At 41.8% G+C, this 26,470-nt stretch overlaps 1 long non-coding RNA gene across 1 annotated transcript in view; it reads left to right on the forward strand.

Moving 5' to 3' along the window:
• Window positions 1-4,906: 4,906 nt before the first annotated feature.
• Window positions 4,907-26,470, forward strand: part of LOC116389860 (uncharacterized) — a 37,451-nt gene continuing 15,887 nt past the window's right edge. Inside the window, exons 1-2 of the long non-coding RNA XR_004213130.1 lie at window positions 4,907-5,392; window positions 10,721-10,764. This is a non-coding gene — a long non-coding RNA (uncharacterized LOC116389860). The remainder of the gene's footprint in view (window positions 5,393-10,720; window positions 10,765-26,470) is intronic.

A 26,470-nucleotide genomic window follows, 5' to 3' on the forward strand; every position in this document is an offset into this window, starting at 1 on the left:
GCCTCTTGACATCAGACCATTATGAGTGACGTTAAATATAAGAGCCAACACTTTACAACATGCGATGTAAAAGCAGTGAGAACTGGTTGAACTAAATATTGTGTTCCTCTCCAAACACTGCTACTCATTTAAAACAGACCCAAATTCCATTTAACATGCATGTCTCCAGAACTTGAGATGCCTGCTGAAAGATAAACTATTAAGTAGAAGTGTTTTTAGAGTTCTGCGTATTGCAGAATACTTGCTGTAAGACATTAACAAATATCAGCGTGGGCCGGTAACATGAGTGGATAATAATTGGACTTGCTAATATAGGGAAATAGCACTATCATTTCATATTTGCTTACATCAAATATAATGCATGTAATACAATGTATTCAAACAGCTAAAGGTGCCGTACTCGAACTACTTAAGTGCCAAAGTATTGCACTCATCAAGTCACTGAACTGTGTTTTAATATTCCATCCTGAGCTTTTGGAAAAATCTTTCAGTCAAAGTAATTCGTGGGTTTTCTTTTTTTTGTAATTTGAGACACACCTACTGAATTCTCAGTTGTTCAAACTGTAAATGGAACAAGACTTACAGGAACAGACTGTGAAACATGCCTTTTATAAGGCTTTACCAGAGAGTCTTAGGTATCTGCTGCAAAGTCATAATAGATGAGCTTGGTAGGCCAGTAATGTCTTTTCCATGAGATATTTTTTTCTGTTCTTGATTGGACATATCAGGGTTCTTTATCCGGTTTCATGTTGTTTGTGTTTTTGTCGCTGTCAAAGATAATTGGTATAAAACACCTTTACATGACTGTGCAGCTCACAAGATTCCCATTCCATTTTTTTTCCCATGCAACAGATGTCTTCAGGTAGTTTCTTACTGTGCTTGTGATAAATGGCAGCATAAGAAAACGAACTTGAACTTCAAGTCTTTATGATGCAGTATGCTTCACACATCAGAATAATTGACCAACTGCAGAGGAGAGGACAAAACTCACTTTTCTATTGTTTTAATGAGTTTCGGTGTCTTTTTTTGTAAGGAACCAAAATTGAAAAAAAGGAAAATGTTTTGTTTGGTGGTTGAGAGAAGCTGAATTAAGATCTTGTACAACACGTCATGCTATACAATGTATTTCAAACCTACAAGTTTTAGGTGTGTCTCTTATCACTTGTATCTTTGCCAAAATAAAATGATGCTGTTTCAAGTTAATTTCAATACTGATCTGACACCCTTTGTAGGACAAACCAAAGTGATATAGTATATGTTGCAATACATTGGTGTGGTGTTTATGAGGAAGCCGTGGGAAATAGTGTCATGTCCAGCCAATACATCACCGTGAACTGAACTAATTGAAGACTATGGTGGGGAGTATGCCATGCCTCGGCCAGCAGATAATCCCTCATCAGCTGCCGTCTGTACTCAGAATGAGGAGTGCATTTCATGGAAGAACTCCCCCCATGGAGCTGCAGAAACTGAGAGGTAGCCCTGTTTAATTACTGGCCCCACTAACAGCACTCAGAGCTGGCGGAATACAGAGACTGGGGTGGGACAGCGGACTGAGGTTCTGGGAGTGTTATGGGGTGGGCGAGAGTACTAACCCCTAGCTGTGGAAAAAAGGAACAATGAGATTTTGTTTAGACTGAAGGCTCTGCAGCTTCGCCTCAGTTGCCTTTGTCTCACAGGCTTTTTTTTCTTAAGCCCTCGCAGGTTACAAATCCAGACGCATATTGAGTCATTCATGCATCTGTCAATGACAGGGTGAAGCCCACGTAGGGACTCCTGCTGGGAATTTAATGAACATGTTTTCCTGAGGAGGTAGCTCTGAAAGTTAACGGACTAGCACAAGGGAGAATGTGAGAAAGTTAGCTGCAGCCAAGAGTTTGAGGTCCGTTGCCAATTTTGGTTTACAAACTTGTTTGATTTTATGCAATTGTCATTGAGGTTGGTGGTCTGGGTACTATGAAAGATCACGGACATCAAACATTACCTTCAAGTCATTCACTCACAATGCTCTGCTCAATTCACTGATTGAGGCATGCTTTAAATGCATTTTTATGCATTTATTTTTATTCCATTTTCTCAATCCAAAGCAAATGAAGGCCTCTACTACAAATATAAAGCAGAACTGGGGTCCAAACAGCAGTGAGAATGGCCTCTTTGTGCAAAGTGGCCTCCTTCAGAGGCTCTCGGCTGAGCGTGGAGAACTTTAGCAAAGCATTCTGTTTACAAATAACCATGGCTTAGCGTGTAAAGAGCCTCCAGACAGTCTGAGGTTAAGGAGCATTCAAGCAAAACATCTCATCGCTTCACCCCAAAGCTGGAATTCACATGCTTATGGATGATGGCGAACTCTCCATTGAGTTCTAGAAGAAGCAATGGGACAAGTAAGTCGTAATCCTCAATCTAAATATCAAGTGGTTTTGCATTTGCAAGCATGTGTCTGTGTCTGGACTCTTGATCAAGCGACATAAGAGATTCATTGTCTGACACAGAGTATAGAAACAGGGTATGGATTTGTGCATTCAGGGTCCGTCGCACAAATGTTGGAGTGACTTTGAATTCAAAATCTGAATTTAGCTTTCTAACTTGTGTGTTGCTGGAAAGGGTGGAGACCAAGAGCAGCTGTCCTGGGAGGAAAACAAATGATTTCAAGGACAGAATAAATTTGTGCAAGTGGCATGGCCATTTTTTAGGTACAATGAGAACAACTTGTCTGATAACTTTGAAAAGATGTTAAAAAGAGCAAATTCACCCCAGAGCCATAAACTGTGGCCTTTTTATCTTCATACTTCATCAGGAAATGCCCTTATGATGCAATATTAAAAGGCCAGACAACTGTCTGCCCACTGATGATACGAAGCCACTGCAACTGCTCTGATTGAGCAGTCAACATAAAATGAATCCAAGTATTGACGCTGAGCAGAAGTCTCTGAACAGTTTAACATCAAATCGAAAGAGGTGATTTGATTTGACAAGCAGAATCATAGTTGTGTCTTTGTCCTAGCGTTCGTGTCTGGAGCAGACGGGATAAGTCTGTGGTGCTTCCACAGACTTATCGTGTTGAGTCGGTCCGTATACATGAAGGCTCAAGCCAACAACTGCTCTGAAGAGTTACAATATGAGATCAAGACGCAGATTGTCTTCAGGAATCAATATGGTTTATAGCCGTCTTTAAACACCCTTAAATACTTTGTGAGGTATTTGGCATTGGATATGCATATTTACAACCATCGGTGAGAGCAACAGGTTTCTATCCTTTATCTGAAATCCCAGGGCATGCAGGAAATCCAAACAAAAGATTAAGCAAACATCAAAACACAGTTTTCTTTGAAATGCGCAGATACCATAAAAAAAAAACTGAACTATCACCCGGGCTTACAACATGGCCCAAAAGCTGAACCATTTGTCCAAGTGCATTAGAATAGGCCTTACCAAATAGCATAAAGAGGCAGGAAGTTCTTTGTGGAAACAATCAGAAATCCCTAATGTTTCATGTAATTTCCTTTGGCACAACCTCGCGCTGCCTTACTCTTGCCATGAGCTCCGTGAACCCGTTCACCCCTCCCAGTAATCCCCGCCCTTCTAACTGCGGTTATTTTGTCACGTGAACTGCAGAGCCTGAAAGCTGTGTGCATGCACAATCTGAAGAGGACACATCACAAACGGCAGTCACACTCATGCATGGCTAATTTCATTACCCTTGTCTCTATGCAGTACGGGTTCAATGGGGTTGTGTTGCTCGGGCCACCGCAGGGCACTGAGATCAAAATGACCATAAATCTCAGCGAGGCCTCACAGAAACACGAGTCACTTCAATGCAAGAGGTGGCGGTCGTATTAATAGATGCTATCAAGCGTCCTAAGTGGGCCCGGATTTAGAGCAAAACATGCTGCTGGGTCAAAGTTGTTTGTGTGCTCAGGGTGAAAAGTCAGCGCAGCCTGTGTTTACTGTCTGTCAAGTTTGGTATTTTAGAGCAGTTCATGCAACAGGTGCAAGTCAAGATACAGTGAGAGTTATTCTGAGTGATGGCTCAAGTCACCATTAAAACCTCCCGAGGGCTTCACTCTGTTTGAAGGATTGCAGAGTGATCAACTCTATGCTTAAGTGCACAAAGAATACCGGAGGACGCTTGGCGCTCCACTGCTGAGATTTCAAATGGGAACGTGTTTATTCTAAAAATCATTTAAGAAACACTCGGGACACAGCTCACTAAATGTGAGGAAAAACAAAAGTTGCAGTATTTCTGACATGATTTGGGTTCTATATTGAGAATTCAACAGGTGAAATACAGTGAGAATTGGAAAGTAAAATTATTTAAAGCAAAACAATTGGTATTTACTGTAATCATTTGTCAACGCTTTGCTTTGTCAAAGGCTAAACTTTGCATTGATCACAGGGCCGCTGTTTAGAGAATCTCTTGTAACAACATCAAGCCTTTATTACATGTGCAATAGTTCATGAGGTGACTTTTATTTCACAACCTTCATTTTATAACTTTTTAAATATGTGCATTAAGATACATTTCACCAGGCAAGTGTTCAATGCAGGGTCAAGCTGCATAAGCATGATAATTACATTTTTATCTGCACAAATGTCAAAGCAAATTAACTTCATGCCCAACTCAAAGGAGGATTAACGGCTCCTGTATGATGCCCTGTCGGTCACTCAGTTCCTAACTTCTTCACTACAGCAGATGTGTCATATTGATCAGTCGTCTGGCATCAAATATTAACTTCCATTCGTCCCACAGCCAGAATGTAGGCCAAATCATTTGACACGCGCACCGTGTGGGCAACATGACTCCACTATAAGAACCTCAAACTCTGCATTCATTGTTCTCCAGCAAAACAAAAAACACAAAAGGCCACTACGAAGCGACTACAAAGGATGAACCGAGCAAGAGCAATGGCATATTTTAGTTTCAGTCTTAGTTGGCTGCGATAAAAATAACTTGCAGTCCAGCCTTAACGCGCAGAGGAGTTAGTCAGAGTCGCCATGTAGCCGTGTGCAGAGATCGGGGACAGCCTGCGCAGCGGATGAACCAGATGGGAAGCTCTCGCCGGGATGTGCATGTATAATCCTGTCCTCACGACGGTCGTCAGAGCACCTCGTAGATTATAACTCGGCTAGAGGATCACTTTCTAGGCTATTCGAATCAGCGGCGGTGACACACGCACAGTTCTCTAAACCGCCTTCTTCCTGACAATGTCTGAAGCCCCCCCCCCCCCCCAAAAAAACAACACGCAGCAGCTGCAGCTCTGCAGTCGGAGAGAATGCCTTAATGTGCCACTTTTTCCTCGGTTTCCACTCACGCCTGTTGCACTCAGTGACCCCGTGGACGAGGCGCTAGGAGGAGACTTGCAGCTGACAAGCAACAAGCACATGGCGCGTTATTATGGTGAGTCCACTGCAGCGCTTTGTATGTCCGAAGACATAAGCTTGACATGTTGTGGCTTATTCTAAAAATCTTTTTTTTTTTATTAATGTAGGCCAAAAGGTTTTATTCTCTATACGAGATGTCTGTGGGAAAAAAAAAACGTGTACAAAGTAGTGTCTATTACAGACTTAACATTGACTGCGTCTTTGTGGTATAGTTTTCCTCGTGTTAAATTCACTTTCTGATCAAAACCCACTGAAAATAATTATAATACTAACATTTTTATTATAATACTATTATTTTATAATTTTTTACTAGTATTTAAAACTATTTGTCACTGGTCCTGTGGTGTAACGTTAGTTCCGTTTGTGGTTCTTCTCTTTTTAGTTTATTTCCTGTATTTGTACACACTGTCTCTTGTTGGCAGGTGTCATGTGGTTTCAGGGCCACTGTCATGGGAAGGAAAAACAAAAGCAGAAAGCTACTCTGTAACACTGAACAGTGTCAATGTTTGGTGTAATTTATGCAGCTGGTCAGTGCAAACATGAATAAAGCTAAAGCACAGCGGGATGAAATCCATTCAGCAGCACAATGGTCTTTAGTTTGATGTATTTTTAAAATCTTGAAATAGAGATGCAGTTGGAAAACACTGTGATGAGGGAACACAACATTATATTAGTTCAGTTAAGTCATTTCAGCACAAAGAGGTGAGGCAGAGAGGTCTGGTCCAAAGACTACAGAAATATGATTTACTGAATTAAAATGAGAATAGCGGGTCGGAACGACCTATAGAGGAAGAGCCCCATTAAAAGAAGTTATTGAAAACATAAAACATCAAGGTAATAATTGTCAAAATACAGCACACAGTACACATTTAAGTTAATATAATGCGGGTTCGGATAACATTTTAGTAGCACAAGATGCAATATCTAGTGTGGATTAGGTGGTACAATAAAATCTAATTACAACTTTTCTGCAGCTTGACTTGTTCTACATCAGATCTCATTTTTGTGGCTGTAGCCTGTATGAGGAAAACAAACACAAATGATTATACTGTGATGACCTGTCGTGTGTCGACTGTTCATAACCAGACTCCCTGGCTTTTACAGGCTGACAGGAAATTTCTCATTTCATCATGACAACCTCTTTTATATCAGACATGTTGAAGTCACTTGAGGATAAATTAGGAATTTTTGTCCTATTTTCTTTACAAAACCAGACACCAAGCTTCAACGCTGAAACCCTGTACCACATCAAACTGCCCATTAGAAGTGACTCTGATAACACTGAAGCTCTTGTTGTTCCTCATAGGGACCTCCAGGGTGGTCAAAGGTCACAGATTGAGTTCCTCGCTCAAAGACTTTTCAGCAGCTCTGCAGCTCAGCTCCAATCTCACTTGCCGTTCCTAAAGAGGAAATGCTGCTTTTCTTCATTTACAGTTTACAGAACCGGAACGTCTGGAGCAAACATTTAGGAAAAGTTGAGATATACTCCTTGTGTCGTATAGAACCCTCGTCACAATGCTCACTATTCATGTTACCATTTGAAATGATACTTTAACCCCTGTGTGATTCTGTTCAGATCGTTCTGTATTTACCTACATTTTGTTAAATCAAGGATTTTTGTTGTCTGCAGCAACATTAGAGGTTATATAATATGACGCGGCCTGCTTATTCTCACTTCCAACGCATCGTCCAAACACATCCATGCCTCCGTCCAGATGTGTGTGTGTATCTCTGCTGCACGTTCAGCTCTTTATTGCTTGGAGAGCTAGCTCATCGGTTTATAGCTGTGCGGAGGATGAACATTGAGGTGAATCATTCATTATATTACAGCTGCCATTAATGATTGTTGAGCATAATCTGTTGGGTAAGCAAATAGATTGTGGTGACTGCATATTTTCGGTCCTCCGCCTTCTCCTCCTTCTTTACTGATCATTCTTTTGATCAAATGTTATATCTGTTGCACGTCACTGATGCACCGAACAGCAGCTGCACAAATATTTATCGTTGGTAGCGGCATAGTTGTGAGTGCATCAAAGCTCCCGGCAAAACCATACAGAAGCCAATTATCTTTTCTATGTAACCAATGCTTAATGTTTGCTCAGTGCAAGATCGAATTATGAGATGTAATGATTGGATACCTGCAAGTGAGCTGTGCTCCTCTATCACAAGCTTTAGATATCATGTGATGCCGACACAGAAGTAGGCTGTTGTTTTTTTGTATTTTTTGTAATAAAAGCATTTTATTATTTTTTGAGGTATTTATTGATACGAGGCCACAGCTGTATGTATTCATTTATAACATCTGCTTTCCGAAGGCAGTCTTTGTGGATGATGGAAAATAATGCCGAATGAGTTTGAGCTTCCTGTTCTTGCTGTGCAGCAGCAGACTGTTGACCGTCGTCCTGCAGTGGGAAGAAGGAACAGGTGAACGCTGTCAGGCCGCACAGCGAGACAAGCCAATAAACCAGCCTCAGGACACTGCTGACTGACGCAAAACTTGCATTCAGTCCTCCCTCATTCCTCAACTGTGCTGCTGCTGTTTCTGCACTCAAAAACAGTTTGTCCCGTAGTTATGGTACAAACTGTTAGTGTACTGTACAGTGTACAGCACATGCACAATGGCACTTACCCGGCTCAGCTGTTCTTGTTTGGGTTTTTCTTGCAAAGATTCCAAGGTTGTGGTTTTTACCCCGTGACTTTGACAATGTCTTTTTTTTTTTTTTTTTTTTTTAAGTAGTGCATGTTTATATGCGTGTCTGTGTTTTGCTGCTTTTATGTGCAAGACCTAATTCCACAGTGAGCAAAGAATCTACAGTGATGGCTGTGTGGTCATGTGTACGTGTACGATTGCGCGTGCAACCCCCCCCCACATCGCTTCCTTGTAAAAGCCGACACAGAGCAAACTAAGTTCATCTAAGGACAGGGAAATGCTTTTCTTTCCAGTGTGAATCATTTTGGAAAAATGAGCCTCTGTACTGAATTGCCTCGGCAATTTGGCATGTTTGTCCATTCTGCTTTATTGTCTATTTTGGCTGAACTTGCAGTTCTTTATTTCTCTGCCAAGAAAACTTCAGGTCCTATGCGACAGGCAAAGGCAGAGTCAACCACGGCCGTTATGCAAATAGAATAAATCTCTGCAGAATACTGCCATAGCTTCCTGTTTAGCTGTGAATTCCATAGAGAAAAGAGCGAGCCATGTCTGTACTGTAAATCCAGTGTTCCCAACACCTAGAAACAGCGTGGACAATAACCATCTGCAGGCTTTCCTCCTTCAAGTACAATTTTACGGGGAAAATGACACTTGCCCACTTTTTATGAAGGGGTTTTACACGTTTAGATTGAGACCCTTCCTCTTTCTAACTGCCGTTTTCTCAGCACAAGGTATCTGCTCTGTCGCTCATGCAGTTTGGAGAACAAAACTCTGCAGTGCAGTGAAAAGAAAGTGGGAGTGGGAGCGGTTTTAGGACATGTAGTCGAGGAGGAAGGGAGGGAGATGGGGAGGGAGGGAGTTTTTACATTTGCAGTCAGCCTGCCCCCCTTATAATTCTGCTGGTTCCCCCCCAGCAGAGGGAGGGGAGAGGGAATGGCCTGTGTTGAGGTTTGGGTGAGCCAGGGGTGGGCTGTGGCAGCCGGCAGCTGGGCTCTCACTACCTATGTCCTCAAGCTCCAGCCTGAATTATGAGGGCTCGGTAATGGCAGCCCGCCTAATTACAATGACTGATTGCCCGTCCGTTGGCATTTCTCAGACGGTGATTGTCTTGTGTGTGTGTGTTTGTGTGTGTAGGATACGAGGGGAAGGAGGAGGACCGTTTCTCATTGGCCTTCCCCTCTCTTTCTTTGCATAAGAACAGCCTGAGATTGAGATCTGATTGGTTGGAGGGGAAAGAGATGTTTCACGATTTTGGCGAGGCAGAGCCGGTGGAAAGCCAGAGACAGGTGATGTTGCACTGATGGTGCAACGTAGCCTATTCAGTCTTTGGCACAAGATCCTTAAAACGCTGTTGTGTGGAAATACTTTATTCTCTGAAATCATTTTTTGCTGCTGACAAGAATCATGTCTTGTGGAAACCTTAAAATGTGGCAAATCTTCAATCTGTCGTCTTCTTACTGGGTATCTTAAAGGTTTTCTTCGTCTATACTCCCCTGGCATTGTAAAGAAAAAAAAAACATAAATAAAAAAGAAGAGGTCTTGAATTGGCCATTTGTATGTCAGCAGAGCACTCAGAGGTGTGATGTGTGTGTTAAGTGGGAGCTGGTTTGAGTTATTCTGGCCCGCTTTGTCCAGTGCTTTGGCTTTTGTTCCTCCAGTAATGAATTGTGGAAGCCTTGGCTTCAGTTGGAGTGTCTCATAGCAACTGACAAGAGAGAGGGAGAGCTGGTGAAAAGGCCAGGGGAGATCATGTGTTTCTTTCAAAAGGGCAAGATAGACCAGACCATCGTTTGGGCATTTTAGGAAGAGGAATAATAAAACTGGACCATTGTTCTCATACCCAGCGCATCATTATTTATTAGCTCATTTTAAATGACAGTTTCGGTGCCTGGGATAGCATGTGTTTCTCTGAGGTGTTTTTATTTTGAGAAAGATGTATTTTTTCGTTGTATTAGTACGTAGCGATGGTGTTTTAGCCCTATTGCAAATCCGGTTCCACTATTGATTAACAGAAACCCAGGACCGCTCTGTAGTCGTATCAGTTGTCAGCTCGACTTTCACCTGAACCTGTGTGTGAGTTGTTTGTAAGTGTGTACGTGTTTGCGTGCACACATGAACATTTGCATTTGTGTGAATGCACATGTGCGTTCGCTCGGCGTGTTCACAGCAGGCTAGTTTTTTTTTATTTTTCATTAACCGGCGGCCGGTGCTGAAGTCTGGCCATGTTTGCCCTGTGACCCAGACACTACCTGTCTGCTGCCATGGTTACAGGGACAGAGCGGGTTTAGTGGCCTGACTCCAGGGATTACTTTCCCTGGTCTTAACAATCAGGCATGTGCCCCAGTGGCTGTAAAATGGACCAAACTGCACCCTAACAGTTAAGGGAGCTCTGCAGTGTGCGCTGGTGCCCTTTAAAACTGTCTTAAGTGCTGTGTAAGGGATTAGACATGTACAACGTAATTGCTCTGGTGTCAGTGACTATCCCTTTGTGATCCGGTTCACTTGAAGTGATTAGCTCTCATAAATGAAAGGGCTAACGGTGTGCACTGGGTACAGGTCTAAAGTGCTTCAGCTAAAACACATCTTGAACCATTTTCTTTGTCTTTGAGAGCTAAAGATTTTGTCAGCAAGACACAATTTTCCACTTTTTCCACACATACTAACAATGTTGTTTCTTTTCTGTTTACCCAACAGATCCATGAATGAAGAGGAAACAAAATGTCCCTGAAGCAATCACTGTGAGTACTTTGTATGTACGGAAGGCCAACACGGTAACCTGAACGTCTGTGAAATATAATATTGTGCAATTTTTGTAGCCCACAAAACCACAAATAAACTGAGGCCTTATTATATAAATAATATTAATAACAGTAGGTTTTTTTATATTCTGTTTGACTGTATTATATTTTACAGATGTTAATTTACTTGTGTTTACTGTTTTAATTTGCGTATCTGTATATAAATCATGTCTCCAAGTTTACACGTGCTAATATAGAAATGTTTTTTAAGACCTCAGTAACATCCAGAAGCAGTTCTGAATCTCTCTCCCTTTATACTTCAATCCACGATGGTGCAGATCGCACTGTATTGACCTGGAAAGGACTAAAGTGCCGCGGCTTGTTCTTGCTGTGTCAGTGATCTTGGATAAAACCGTAGATGTTGGCAGAACTTGATTTCATGTCCACCCCAAGAACCCGGTCTTGTCATTCGCTGACGGGACATTGTTATTTATGTTGACTCTGATTTTGTGATGGAACGCTCAGGTTAAATACCCCACAATGGCCGCCATGCTAAAGACTGTGGAACTGGCTGGAGCACTGAGGGGTCAGTATACTCTGGCCCAGAGTTTTGGTGACTTCGCAGAATCACAAAGGCCTCTCTCATTCTCTCCAGAGACTTGCAGTCTTACAGGTGTCCACCAGATGCTGCAGGCAGCCTTTACTGTCCCATGCATGTCAGCCAGTATAGATGTACTGTCCACTTTGGTGCAAAGACTTGCAACTGTTTCCATGGTGTTTAAATACAGGATAAAATACAATTTAGTCGTGCATCTTTGAAAATAGGTCAAATTTTGGGCTATTAAGTTGCTTTGATGATGCAGCTGTTACAGAAAACATACTGTGTGATTGAAGACATGTCTTTTAATTCCAGTGGTTTAAATCAAATATTTGGAGAGATGATGAAAGAAGACATTATATGTCAGTTTATAACCACTGTTTGGATCTTTGTGTGTGTGTGTGTGTGGGGGGGGGGATGTTCAACCGCAACTTTTAAATTATAAGCTTTAAAGTTTTAATTGATTCTTGAAGGCATTTTCAATATTGATATCATGAAAGGCCGTGCAAAGTAAAGAACTGTAAATACAGTGTGCATGTAAAAACTCTTCTGACAGTAAGTTTCTCATGTCATCCTGCGCGGGTACGAGTGAAGCAGGGTCTGTACTGTATCTCATGTCGAGCGGAGCAACTTCACAGTTAACTTTGTGAGCAGATCCAGCCCCGCCACAAGGCATGCTGGGAAGTTTGGCTGCTGGGGAAATTGCCTGCCAACGTCCAGAGAGCGTCTCTGAAAATCTTTGCAAGGGCTGAAAATGAAGTTTGAAAGTAGAAATCAGAGGAGCAGCAAAGCAGAGAGCTCTCCCAGCTGTAGGCCCAGCCTTCTCTTAAAGAGATATTACCAAAACATTCCTCAGTCATGGGCATGCTTGGGCTGTACAGTAAAGTGCTGTTTAAACGTACTGTAACCAATCGGATCTCTTTTTTGCCGCTACAGTTATAATGATTTTGATTTTTTTTTAAAGTTGGTGATTTATTTAAATGTCTCCCTTTTTCAGTATCCAATTCCATTTTAAATGTTTAAACATGTAAATATGCTGTAGCATTAATATTCAAAAGAGACAAAATAATTTGTAACTTAAGTTTTGAAATAACACGAATGCTCGCTAATATCCCAGTAGTGTTGTTGGAGATATAATTATTTTCAAGATTACATGATTAAACCTTTTATTGTGTTATACTGAAGCTAAAAAATACCTCAGACTAAAAAAAAAAGAGACAAAAACAGAAAACTCAGTTGGTGACAGGTGCAATGTACAGTATATGGATGAAATGAGGAAAGGAATCAATCCATTTGACTTGAATTGTATGTGCTATCTAAAAGACGCTTTGATGCATTCGAATTCTCTGTTTTTCTCTGCCTATATTTCTAGGAATGAGTAAGCAGAAAGGTGCTCCAGTGGCTTGCTCAAGGGCAACAGGTTGCATGGGTGATGATTGACATTCACTGTTGCAGGAATCCAACCTTTAACCTCTTAACTGTCAGATTTGCTGTGTAACCAGAAGAAGGTGGCAACCAAACCGGTAAAGACCTGCTTTACAGTGGACAAACTGGCCTTGATACAGTTCACAGTGACTTATTTAATGTCAGAAAGTTCATTTTTAATCTTAACTAATCCAGCAGAGAAAGGCAAAGAACACTTGTTCTTCTTGAGTGCTGCCTTGTTTTACATTAATAGCTCACTATGGCTTTAAACATCCCATTTACATTTACACTACATTTACTAGATTATGTCCACCGTAATTTTTTTTATGTTAAAATTATTAGTAATTGTGTTTTGTTATTAGGATTTCCATTTTGAATTTTGTTTTGAGCTCAGACCTGTAGTGCCGTGTTAGCCAGGCATTGCTGAGCACAGCACCGTAGGGGTGGTGGTCAGCATGGGCTCTGGAGGCAGCCGAGGCTCAGCTCAACAGAGGCAGGCAGCCTGGAGGGTCCTGAGCCTTCACTTCACAGCTCCCTGTTTGGCTCTCACACATTGTTCCATTCAGAGCCCAGACCGTATATTCACCCTGCTCTGGGCTCCCCTCACCATTGTGAGAGTGAGTTCATTTGAAAAGCCTTCAGGATTTATTTTTTTCGGTGCGAGCAAGTCAGCACTATTTGCATTTGTTCCAGTCTCAAAGATTTTACACATCAACTGAGACAAGCGGATATCCAACATGCCAAAGAGAGTTTTCGTCTTCATCATCCTCTCATCTTTGTCTGTTTCAACCAGTCTATGACTTTTTTTCTCAAAATGTCCCCAGTGTCACCATATACTGCTTTCTGTAACAAATAGTCTGATCAAATGTATTAAGGAGAAGATGTCATCATATTTGGATTTCACTTAAATTTCACAGTAAATGCATTTAAGTAATGAGATGACTATTAAATGGAGGAGACAGTTTTATTCTCAGCACTGAGTTGGCTTAAAATTATGTAATTTGATATTAGATACTCCTAATACTTTATACTATTGTGACTTTAATCCCTGTTGCATGCCTCCATATTTCTCTCCCTCGCCCTGTCTGTTGATTAGTGGGCAGAATACCTTTGTTGCCGTCTCGGGTAGCAACAAGGGATCAGATAGAGGAGAGAAGGGTACGTGCCAGCCTTTCATTCCTGGCCTCCTGGCAGGCAGACTGCAGGCGGGCCGGGTTTGGGTTAGGCCAGAGCCGGCAAACGAAGACAGTACTCAGACAAGAACACCTAATCACTTTAATTAGCCTAAGCCTACCTTGTTGAGCGCGCAACCAGGTTTGCTTGCTAGTGTGTGTCACAATGTTAACCCAATATGCGTTTAATCAAATACTACATATCACTCTGTTTGAACGTTAAACGGCCAAGATAAGTACATTATGCAGGGACATTTGGGACTGGGGCTACAAGAAGAGGAAGGGAGATGAAGAAATGCTAATTGGTTGTAAGTCACTTTTTCTTTTCTTTTCTTTTTTAACCAAGAATAATAAAATGTGGTTCCTGACATCATATTAAACACTGAGCATACACTAAACCATGGGAAAGATATCTCAGTATGGCTGTTGGTACCTTTAAAAGTTATGATTTTCCCCACAATGCTAAGCTAACTGCACTGTACAGTGTTATGCCTGAAAGCACGGTGTAAAGTGTGTTGCAGTTTGAAGAAATGCACTGTGTAAGATTTATTATTTGAATTCATTTATTTACACTATCTTACATTATTTACACTGTCTAAATATATGAAGTGGCTCATCATCAGGTTTGTGTCACGAAAACAGTTTTGAATAGTGTCAATACTGAGTCTGTAAAATGTAGTCGACAATTTCGATTGTGATCCCACAAAGTTCATTTCAAGGCATGAGCACATGCTGACATTTTTAAGAATTGCCGTAGTTACTTTGGTAAATTGGCCACTATTTTTAGTGTTCATTGACCTGGCACGGGAAAACACAGTTATGTATGCTTTATATTTTCTGTCAGTGTTTGGGGGGGGGGGGGGGGGGGGGGGGGGTGTTGTCCATCTGTCCACTGGTGAAGAGCGCCATATGACTCGGTGCTCCAGCTGTAGTGTTAAGATGTCCTGGTCAGTGGGAGGAGGCCGCTTAAAGGATGCGACGTCTTCTCAGCAGACGGGCTGTCAGTGGGAGTCACCTCGTCTCTCAGGGGAGAGGTGGCACCAGCATGGAAGAGACACTTTCAACATTCAGCTGACAGCCTTATCCCGAGATTGATAGATCACAGGCACAACGGAGACTGCACAAGGGTCAAAGCAACAGCGCAGAGATACTAGTGTAGCAGACAGTGGCAGAGTCATCTATGAGGGAATCAATTGGAAGCTGAACTTGAAATTCTATGTCATGTTTTCAACTTGATCATTCACACCAGGAATACCTGCACAACCTTTTTTTTTTAGCGGGTCCAAAGCACAATGGTAATCAAGTGATGCTTATGTTTGTTTTAACCTGCATGTGATAGTTGGCATTAAAAAGTAGGTTAAGCTTCTCTAACCCAATCATCCTTAGTTTAGTATCGGATAAGTTTGACGTGATTTCCTGTAATTGTATAAACTCTCTGGCACTATATATGGCAAGCCATGCTGGTGGAAACAAACACTACAGATTATTTGCAAATACTATCTGACCCTGGTCCACTTGTTAGACAGTAGATGCAGCTCTCTCTGTGATCCCGCTATGGGCTTACCAGTTTCCATATCCTCTTAGCGAGCCTTGGGGCCCCTCCCTAATGTATGAACCTGGCAGGACCAGGATGGCTTGGTTCTCCTTTTCCGTGCCCCCTCCCCCCACCAGACACAGTGATGGCACTCAGTGCCAGAGACACCCCTCCCTCTCCTCCCCTCCCTTCCCTTCACCAACACCCTTCTCTCCTCTCCTCCCTCCCTTCCCTCTCTGCCGCAGGCAGACCCAGGCATGGGATCTCCATCTGTGCACAAAGGAGCCTCCTCTATCTGCATTTGCTGCACATAAAAGGGCCTTTTGTCATGAGCTCTGCACACATGACCGTCCGCCTTTCACCCCTCTGGAAAAAAAGATCACTCTCTCCAGCAATCCAACCCCACCCCCAACACCAGACTCAACCCCGTCCCCCGACCCCCACCACGCCAGATTTTCGTCTGTGGAGAGGGAGAGAGAGAGAGAGAGCGGGTGAGTAAGACAGATCCACTCTCAACTTTGTCGAACAGAGACAACCCTCAGATGGGGCTGCTTCCATCACTGCTGCAAAGTCCCCTTTTTCCCCCTTTTTCATGGCCGATGTCTTTTTTTCCTCTCTCTTGTTGTCCTTGTGTGCACTCAGTGTGAGGCATCGACGCATTATAGCATCTGCCGTACTGAAATATGAATGTGCTCTCGTTCTTGCTGTCTGCCTTCCTTTGTGCTGCAGTCTCTGACATTTAAGGGGCATTAGTGCTTGGTTCTGTGCCAGGTTATCGCCCCCCCCACCCCTCCACCTCCCGAGAGCTGATGCTTTTCTCTCCTTCTCATTTCGATGCCTCCTGCCTTTTAACCTCTCGGCCCTACACTCCATAGCAGAGCTGGAGGTACTCGTAATGTGGAGAGATAATGACGAGGAAATGTACTTAAACGCATGTGAAACATATCAAGGTGGAATACTCCACCGTTGTGAGACAAACGGGCTGCATGCCACTTTGGCGACTGAAGATGACAGATATTGGCGTTGAGGGATATTGAGCAAGGGTGGGGACGTAGCAAAGACAGAGGGCCGGCTAACACACACTGTCAAGTGCACGGTGTTGCTGCCACAAAAAAACGCTTTCCTCAGCGTTTCCTTTGAAACACACACGGCCCTGATGCCTTGCTCCCAGCCAAACGAGTGTGGATTTTGGAAAGCCCTGTCGCTCATCTTGCTGTCGCTGCACACAGGCCTGTGGCGGAACAGAAGGATAAGATTGACTTCTCCCACCACCGCCATGTCCTCTGCATGACCCTCTGCCTCTCTAAGCTGGTGTGAGAGGTCAGTGGCTGTCATATTACGGCCTCTCGTGTGCTGTCCACACCATTACTGTGACGATGACGGGCACACAAGAGAATTGTCATGCACCATCTAGTCAGCAAAGTTTAGAGCAGGGGTTCTTAACCTTTTTGACCTCGGGGCCCAACTTTTCAAGTACAAAGTGTCTCGGGGCCCATTCAAATATTAACACTATTAGTTTAACTAATTGATCTCAATCTTGGTTTGATTTGTATTCAATAACTATATTGTTACCTGTTCAACTCCACCCCTATTTTGGAGCAAAACCGCCTAAAATGACATACCCAAATTAAAATGGCTGTAGCTTCTGAACCACTGTGACTATATGCATCAAAAGTGTCAGAAAACCTGTAGGTCATACAGAAACAGAGCAGTGGGCCTTTGGAGTCAGTAAAAATTTAAAATTTTTGTCCGCATAAAATAAAAAAGTATTTTTCAGTATAAATAACTGGCTGTATCTGTACAGGTAAAGGACAGTATAGGGCTGTAACTACACTATCAGTGAACAACTGCCTCAAATTTGAAGAAGATTGGACAAAGTATGACGATTCTACAGTGTTTCTTCCATGAAGAGATCCAGGCGGAGCTCTAAAAGGATATTTGGAGACCCAAATGGACACATGGTAACCAAATGATATTCTGACACACTAAAGGTGTTTCTCTCTTTATATTTTGATATTATATTATTTTCGTTTTATTTTTAGCCTTTGCAAATTGCAAAATCTATATATATATATGGTCGAGGACGTGGTGTGTGAGTAGCGGACTTGCTGTGCGTAATGGCTGCGACCGAGCGTACGATCGAGTATGCGGGTAGCTCAGTTACGCAAGGTTATACATTGGTTGACGGCTTATGTAAAGGGAAGATAAGGTTTGTACTATAAGTACCAGCGTTTTCTGAAGCCACTAGCTCCATGGTAACATCCGCTAGCACATTGTCGGGTCTGTAATGTGTCTTTTTCCGTCGAAATGCTGCAAGATCCGACTTGCAGCGGTTATGGCGACTTTGGACAGTGTGTGTTTGGGCTCCTCTTGTGAAAAATCCTTAAGAAATGAAAGAAAATCGATGATTTATTTGCAAAGATGAGGATTTTGGGCATGCTGGGATGCCAAACACGGCCATGTTTTGTGACGTAGTTTGCGCAAGCAAGCTGTTGGAACGGAAGGGGAGGGGATCGAGGACGCCGGCGTCCTCGCGGAGTTGAACAGGCAAAATCCTTGTCAAATAAATAAGATGATACAATGTGATGATCACAAAGACATCCATTTATCATGTGTATGTAAACCGGCATACACAACAAGAAGCCCAACAGGCTTTCCCACGAGCGTTGGATGTTTCGTCGCTAGGTGTCGCTTTATTTTTGAAGGCTTCAGTGCTTTTGATAACCTATGCGGTCCCGCGGCCCACAGGTGCAAAACTGAAAGTTTTTGCGGCCCTCATGGTGGCCCCATGGTTAAGAATCCCTGGTTTAGAGTATGTAGTGCATACCATTTTCACACTGGGACAGTGAAGAAGAAAGAGTGTGAATTTAGCACCAATAAAGTTTATGTTCTTTTATGTCTGTAGCCAGAATCATGAGGAACAAGGCAGCTTGCTACCACTAACAAGTTATGTGAAATAATGATTATAAAGATAATAAAGACAATAGCATCATTAACAACATTATTTTTGATCACACTTCACATAAAATGTAACTCAAATAACCTTAAATGAAGAACGGACGAAACGTTATTTCACATTTCCATATGATAAAGAACAGAGACCTTAAAACATTTTAACTGCACAATCATTTTCTAGTATAACCTGTGGAAGCAAACAGCTGTACTGTAGAGAAAAAACATAAAACACACAGACCAGTTGTCAACACACAGGAATACATAAAAGGAAACCTTTGTACGCTTCAGATTAGATTCATAGAAACAAACCCTTTGCAGAATGTGCATGTCCTCAGATGACCAAACTCCTCTATGTTAGTATACAGTATCTATAGACTAATTTGTTTTATAAACTAAATCACTTTAAAGTGCAAGATACGAAATTTGGAGCATTTTGATTGCCTCTTAAAGGCTCTCAACATGGCGCTGGCGAGCCGCCGGCTCACAATGCTTCCAGCGCTAACCGTGTAAACAACGGGGAAAGTAAACGGTGTTTACCTGTGGGGGAACCGGAGGGTGGTTTGCTGCGCTTGTGTGACGTGGCTTACGGTCTGGACGGCGTTATTAGCTGTAACCGCCGTGTGAGAGCAGTGCAGAGCGGCGGCAGTGAGCTACCCTGTTGGGCACGCTCACTCGCACACACATGGCTGTGTCAACAAAGCAAGGAGAAACTTAGATAACAACACATACAAAAATTAAGCAACTTTACTCTCTGCTCAGGTAGACATTACTCCACTATATCTTTAGTTGTTTGCTGCTATACTAATGTTGAGAATGATAAATACAGCTCCTTTTAAAGACACTGGCCAGTTATTATCTCCAAACGGAGGTAACAACAGTCACATTTGTCAATGTGTCTTTATGTCCTTAAAATGACCATTGCTTTACATACACACACAAAACAAAAGACAGAAGTAATAATATATTGATATCGGAAACATATGCAATGTACACGCACTGTTGCTTCCAATTTCATCATTTCCATATCAATAGCAGTACTGTGTTGCCTTTAAAAGGACGCCACAAGGGTTTCTTTTTTATTGTGCAGAAGATGAGAAGCAGTTATCTCGCTTGTGGCATTAATGGCATTGCTGAATTTGAGAATATCTATTTTGTGACTGAGCTAACTTTGCTGTGCTAATCAGAAGAGAGAGAGAGTGATTCAGGGGCTGAAGGCTGAGTGGCTCTGTGTTGCACACGGCACATGGAGGAGAGCATGTTCATGGAATGGATAAAGCACATTAGGTGCATGTTTTGCTTTTCTCAGTAGAGCAAGGATGCTGCAGAGAGTGTGTAAGATAACAAAACAGTGCGCATACAGTGTTTGTCGAGGCAGTGAACCGCTGAGTGCGTATGCCTTGGCTGTTTGACTCCTTGCAGCCCTGCAGCGCAGACACGGGCATTGTGACATGGCTCCTAAAATGCCAGGCCTGTGCACTGCTGGCTTAGTGTTGAGGAAGAATAAAACAAAATGGCCAAGGCTGTTTAAAGTGGGTATTAGCCGGAACTGTAAAAAGGGAGAGTTCAGGTATTTAGAAGCCCGGCACAGGCTGGTCAAGTGGACAGAAAAGGAGAATTTTGTATTAATGCGGTTCATTGAGTTTTACCCGCGTAGTTAACGTAATGCCTTAGATCAATGTTTTTACAGTTTGGCCAACACCACTTTATATTAATTATTGTTGCTGCTGAAATTATAATTTTGTAAATTATACAGTTGATAAACTGTATAATTTACATTGGTCGAGTGATTGATTAATATAAAGAATATCTTATATTGCAATGAAAATGAATCTAACCTCACATGTTAATTTTAGTTTACTTTTGTTATAATATAATTTGGCAACTGAAAGGCCTGATCTTTAGCCCTTGACAGTTAGGTTAAGTCAGTATACCATATTTTATCAGGTTTAAATTTGGTCTTCTAACATTACAGGATGAAAAAAGTAAGTGTAAATATGTATGTAATAGCCCTATGATAGCATAATCTTATATATATTAATAATTCAAATATCTGTACTTCCTGTCAGGATTATCCCCATTTTTGGCTAAAGGAAATCTGCCTTTTTAGTTTTATCATATTTAAAGTTTGATGAGCAAAGTCATAGGTATCATAGTTCACAGCTTAATAAATATATATATATATGTATGTCATTAATTTACTTTTAATGCATTGTTATGCGGTATTAACATTTTATTACCATTATTGATACTATTTGATGTCGACTTCTTGCCTAAATTGCCCTGTAGTTCGATGCTGCCCTGATCTAGGACAATATGTTTGAATGTTGAAGGGCGGCCAGAAGTAGTTAGTTGCAGTTAGGGCGCGTCCCTCTTTGGATAGGTTATCCACTCTGAGGTCTGATATCGAATAGGTCCATAATTTCCAGCTTCTTCCCAGGGGAGAAACTCTCCCTTTCTCTTTTTCTCTCTGCCTCTCTTCATCCTCTTCTTCTTTCCGAGTTCTGTGAGAAACAGCAAGGTGAGTTCATTCCTGCTAATTCGTGTGTATTTCTTATCAAAATGAATAAGTGCAGTGTACCTTTCTAACAATGTAGATTCGCTAGAAAATGTCTTTTAAATGATGTAAAAGACAGCTCAACCAACTTTAGATGTTTCCTGATTTTGTGTTTTTGATTTGTTAAAAATGAAAGCAGGAGATTAACAACAAAATCAATCAATCAATGCTTGGCTTTGTGCTTGAAGAGTACGGAAGGGCACTTTTTTAATATTTCAGTCGAAGTCGAGAGCAGGCAGAGGTGCAACAATTCATACATTTGCAAGCAAGCAAGTGATTTTCAAATATGCCATGTTTTAAAAAGTGCCACCAAGTCTGATATATTCCTTCAGTGGGGAAAAATACTTTGCCTTGAATTATTAGATTTCATTAATTCGAAATTGAACACCTCTTTATATAGTGTTCTCTGGCTGAAATCTGTTTCCTTTAAATAACATCAAACTTTGGAAAGTTAATAAAGCCTAAACACCCTTTTGTGAGGCACAAATTTCCACAATTCCTATTAAGTTCAAAAGATTATCTCTGCCCAGGAACCAAAAATTGTACCTTTTATTAGACTAAATTATTCAGGGAGATCATATGTGTATGTGTTGTATTTGTGCTAAAGTTAATTATTTTTTGCAGAAACAAAATGAATTAAAATGGTAAGAAATAGGTGGATAGAGTTGATACATTAATGAATATTTGTCAAAACAAATCGGTTTACTTAACATTTGTTTTTTGATAATAAATGCCCTCTTATACCTTTACAATAAAGCTACCATAAAAAAGATAGATAGATAATAATTCAACTGAAATTCTTTCCCCATTATATACATCTTATATATTTCCATCAAGCATTGACTCTAATCTGTTTCTTTTTATTTCGTATGAAAGCAGCACCTACACAGGCAGCAGTTTGTTGTCATCAGCTTTTTAACCCAAAAGCAAATTCAAAATTAATATTTATTTTCTGAGATAAATTAAATGTACTCATTTATTATTACACAGATGTTTTCTTTTCAATTATCCAGAATAAATTCAACTATTAACTTGCGTATCAAATAGGTGCTCAATTGTAATATAATGTTTACAAGTTTTACATGAGTGTGCAATTCAAATACACCAATGCTGATATTCTTTGAATCTATTAAATTAATATGCACATGCTATTTTAATTTAAGAAAGACCATCGCAAATGATCTGATCACAAGCAGTCATTTTGAAGATGGTGAATTATGTGTCATTGTAAGGTATTATTGGCTAGCTCTTTATGGGAAGGTAGGGTTAAATAAGCTCAGCTCGTCCTTCTACTTGTACGTCTCTTCTGATGCAGAAGTAATGTTTGAATCGCACGGCACGGTGAGTTTTTCGCAGAAGTTGTCCCTTTCTTGCTTTTCATCATATGATCCTGGAACATCAATACTGCGCATGTCTTGCGTCCACCATTTTGTGATGAAAACTTTACTGCATGTGCTCCCATTTTATGAACTTCAGTAGAACATGTGCTTGAAAATCCGAGGCCTTGAAATCACTTTTTATTTTTTTTTAATCGATCATTTTTAGGATCAATTACATACTTCTACTTATTGGAAATATTACTCCGAAAATGTAAGATGAAGCACAACCTGCTAATGCAAGTCAACTGTTTAATGAACAGGAGTGCAGACACTGTGCAGTGATAGTATATTATCATTTATTCATGCTTGTCCAGACAACAATAATTTTTTCAAGCTGTGCTGCACCTTGCTGTGATACTCTTTATTTGTAGTCCGTGTGTGTGTGTGTGTGTGTGTGTGTCAAACAGAGAGCAGAAAGTGGTGGTCACAGTTGGCTGCCTGAGGTGACTGGTGGGGTCAAAGTTGAGGCTGTGTTAATAAGACGAGATGTGCTGCCCTGGGACCTCTGTCCCATGAGGGATAACCCCCTAATCGGCATTAGTTAATGTGTTAGTAATCTTTACCTTCTTAAAGCAAACAGCAGTGCAGCATTCAATGGGCCCGCTTGGCCTCCCGTGTAACGCTTTTGACCTAGGGGTCATGGCCTTTGTTCCCCGCTCGATGGGGAGTGCCCTCAAAGGTCTCGGGTGTAATAGAGAAGTTGTTTAGACACGTGCAGGGCTTAAGCAAGACCACCTCATAGACTCTGCTCCTGGAGAGTATGAAGCCCTCCCTCCATAGCGTAGTGATACTTTTGTGGTTAGCCCCTTAAATGAGTCCATTAGAATATACATGTGTTTTTATGTGCCACACATCATGTCGAGTATATGTGGATGTAGTGGTGGTTGCTGAGCAAGCACAGAGTCACCCCTCTCTCACCCTCCCCAACCTCCTAATGCCTCTTTGATGTTTGCAAATGACTAATTGCAAATGTTGTTTGATCCCCTTCCCCTTATTATTCCTCCAGCTTTCCTCACTGTTTCCTGTACCCGTAAAGAGAGAAAGCTGTAGACAAAACAGTGTCTTTATAATGTCCCTGTGCCCTTATCTGAACTTTCTGTAATAGAGTGTTTGCTCATGACTAACTTAAATATGTGCAGCCCACAGCACTCATTGTGTACTATACGAGGTTTAATCAGTGTGAGACTGAAAGTCCAGTCAAGGCCCGGATACCCATGTGATCATTTTAATTTTTAAAGAAGTCGGAACATTTATTTTGTTATTTTAATGTATGTCTTTCAACCATTTTATTAATATTTATCCCACTGTGTAATAATCTTAATATGCTTTTTGTTGGGCTTTTTATGAGATATAAAGCTGAGACATTTCAATATTACTAACTTCAATAGTCACCTGGTGCTTCTTACAAAATCGACAAAAAGACTTGCAGTTTCGAGAGCTTTTTTTTTCATAAATAATTATAGTCCAATGATGTCGGGCAGAGTCCATAACATGGCGCCCTCTGCCATTTGGCTTCGCATCGTATCATCAATTCTCCAGATTGACTGATTCTGTATCTCACAGATTTTGCAGCCGTGGACAAAAGCTGTTGCTTCTCTCGACATAAAAGTGTGTTCATCAAAGAGCAGTTTGAATGTCATGTCATTGTTAAGATTCTAAGAAGTAATGATCATTTATAAATATATATATTTGATAATTTAATCCCCCAAAAATATTAGCACTAGTTAAAAGAGTAGCAATGCATTTCGTCAGAAACTGTTCTTTTAAAACAAAATAAAGTCTTTCTTAGTTGCCAAAATATTGTAAGTTATGACTGCGTTAATGGTTTAAAATGTCGAGAAGCAATGTGGTGAGAGCTAGCAGCTACCCAAATCTGTATCCTCAAATGAACTTTATGCCATGCAAAGTGCAGTGTTGCACACTAAGCATAAATGCACACAGTGTGCCTCTCTAGAACAGCTACCTTTTTAATACTCAGACTTCTAGTGTATCCATGTGATGCATTGAAGCCACAATGAAGTCATTGGTTTTTCTCAATTGGTTAAAATGCATGGCGAGATGTGACGTGCAGCTGCACTCCTTCTAATAGGATTCTATAGCTCATGCCAATGTCGATGCCTGAATTGAGGGGAAAGAGAATGCAGAACAAATGAGTTGCACTCCAGCCTTTTCTGCACCAAGTTAGCGTAAATAGTTCGAGCAGTTTCTGTCTGCACATCGTCTGTGTTTAGCCACCTGTTGTTTTGTTTTTTAAACCTGCGGAGCAAAGAGACGTGCAGAATGGAGAACAGTTTTTGTGGAGAATCCCGTCTCTGTGCTGCTGTAGTAGAGGAAGAGAGCCGGCGAGTATAACGGGGTGGTGGCCGTGCTATGAAAGCAGCCCTCACAGACTGTGCAGCCTGAAGCTGGAGCAGCCATGTTAGGCAAACCTACGTGAGCTCGAGTCCCGCTAATATTGCAGTGCCCTCGAAAAAACCAACAGAAAGTAGTCGCAGAGTAAAAGTAAGAAACGTTTAACCCCCACCTTTTTGTCTCTCATTGTCTCTGCTAGGCATGCAGTCCCCTCTTTAAATCACAGCAGTTTATAAAGCAGAAATGCAATCAAAAAGGTTCCTCAGTAACCGACTTTACATATCTCCTTCCTCCTTTTCTTTCCTTATAGAGCTCCTGTAGTTCAAGGCCGAGGGGGGAAAAAAGTTGGAGCCACGAGCTCTGCTTTTTGCAGTTTTTTTTTAGAACCAGAGCCAAAAGAGGCAGGAAGTTGTTGTACAATAGTGTTACAGTAATCTTCCACGAATGGAAAAAGCCAAATGATGATCGGCGAGTAGAGAAGGTGGCAGAACAGAGGCAGAAAAAGTGAGGGAGGGAGGGACAGAAAGAGAGCTAGCCTGTGTGTGAGAGAGACAGACGTTCCAGCAAAGAATAATCAATACAATCTAAGATGGTGGAAACGGCCATGCTGTTTAGGTCTCTCCCTCTGGTTAACTCTCTGGCTTTCTCCTCATGTAAATCAGTGCGTGGATTCAGTTCGGACTGATTGTTTAGACCATTTTATTTTCTGTTTTACCCCTCCTCTATTTTAAACAAGACAAATTAGCATCTCCTGGTGGGGGGGGGTTCTTGAAATGTTCTCCGAACTGTTGAATGCATTTTACCGGGAAAGTGGCAGCTGTTTTTCCTCGAGGAAAAGCAGCGAAGTCTCACCCAAAAATGCTTATCAGCCTTTTGACTTTGTGCCAAAATAGCTGCGAGGGTTCAGCTGCAGCGCTCGGCTCGCTTTGTGACAGAGCCGGGGCAAGGAGGAGGGTCCTAGCCCTGCGTTCTTTGCCACGTTACTGAAATAAACACTGCAGAAGCTTATCTTTTTTTCCTGTGTGTGTGTGTGTGTGCGTGCGTGCGTGCGTGTGCGCGCGTGCGTCTGGTCTATTCTGTGCTTTCACGCCAGTCATTGTGGCATGCTAAAGAGTTAATGCACTCGGAGAGAGAGAGAGAGTGTGTGTGCACACCCAAGACTGCTCCAGCGAGAAGAGCCCCACCACAATATGAGATGAGCTTAATAATTTAACCAGCTCTCAAAAGTGCTGCATATTTCAAGGATCCGTCAGCGGGGGAAGTCCATTCTGAACGACTGTGTATTCACTCTTTCCTCGTTTTTCTTTTCACCAGTTGATATGAGGTACTGTATAGTGTATCCCAGTATGGCGTGCAAGTGTGTGCACTGCGTCTGCGCAGTGCTGGAGGAGTGTATTTCTGTGTCATTCTTCCTCCTCCACCCCTCCCACATTTAGTGCTTTCCACCCTCCCACACTCTCTCTCTCTCTCTCTCTCTCTCTCTCCTTCTGTGTCTCTGTCTCCCACCCATCTTATGCCCCCCTCCCTTATTCCCTCCTTCTCCCCCGTCTCCGGTGCAAATACAGTTCCTTGCCGCGTTGGACATGTGATGTAAAAGTGACTGGTTCGCCCGCTCCGCCGCACCTCCTATTTCATCATCAGCGGGGCATTTCTCCCCTTCACTGTGCGCTCGCTGTCTCCTCCTCTCTCCCTCTCTCTCTCTCTCTCTCTCTCTCTCTCTCTCTCTCTCTCTCTCTC

The sequence above is a fragment of the Anarrhichthys ocellatus genome, unplaced genomic scaffold, assembly GCF_004355925.1.
Source record: "Anarrhichthys ocellatus isolate YVR2014 unplaced genomic scaffold, GSC_Weel_1.0 scaffold2, whole genome shotgun sequence".
Lineage (NCBI taxonomy): Eukaryota > Metazoa > Chordata > Actinopteri > Perciformes > Anarhichadidae > Anarrhichthys > Anarrhichthys ocellatus.